The sequence below is a fragment of the Penaeus monodon genome, chromosome 33 (genome assembly GCF_015228065.2).
Source record: "Penaeus monodon isolate SGIC_2016 chromosome 33, NSTDA_Pmon_1, whole genome shotgun sequence".
Lineage (NCBI taxonomy): Eukaryota > Metazoa > Arthropoda > Malacostraca > Decapoda > Penaeidae > Penaeus > Penaeus monodon.
Genome location: NC_051418.1, coordinates 10,852,861 through 10,853,678, shown reverse-complemented (window position 1 = coordinate 10,853,678; position 818 = coordinate 10,852,861).

The window sequence follows — 818 nt, the reverse complement described above, 5'->3', positions numbered from 1 at the left end:
CTTCAGCACAGTGCATGTGCAAGGTGTACTTGCTTTGGGTACGTGTGCATTTTGTGTAAGAAAGGATGTGCAAATATATTAGTGCATTTATGTGCGTCATGTTGTGCACTGTATGTTCGGCATGCTGTGAAACTTCGGGTGGGGGACAGGGTCGCTACGGTTCTGACTCATTTCAAACCCCTAACGGAGTCGGTAAACGATCAAAGAAAGCCTTAACTAGAAATAAAAAAGAAAACATTTTCCTTACCTATAAAGACCAAATAACTCTACCCAAAGAAGAAATAGTAACGTATATAAAACTACAAAAAAACTCCTATTCCTCCCCAAAAGAAGGGTTTTATTCCTACCATCTAATATCACTTGATTAAAATCCTCCAATTAAAAACGAGCAAAGAGATCAAAACCCAAAAAAGAAATTGCTTTCATCCATTTTCAAACATAACAAGTCCAAAAAGGGACAAAAATCACAGGTACTTGAACGAAACAGATGACCTTAAAACAAGTACGGAATGAGAGTCGTGGGACGACTTATGCCCCAGACATTCACGCGAACAAACTTGTTAAAGAACCATTCACCAATTAGAACAACACAAGCCTCACAGTCAACAGAAGGGGGTAAACCCTCGAGAGAGAGGGGGTAGAAAACCATCCCTAAGGGAAAGAAAGACACACACAAGTTCAAAAAAAATCAAGCTTCAAAACAAAGCAGTCGATCGCATCCAAGCTCTGCACAAAGGACGAAAACAAGAAAAAAAGAGTGGGGGGGGGGAGCTAAACGATTCTTAAATCGGTCACTCCTTCACACACGCACAAAAACA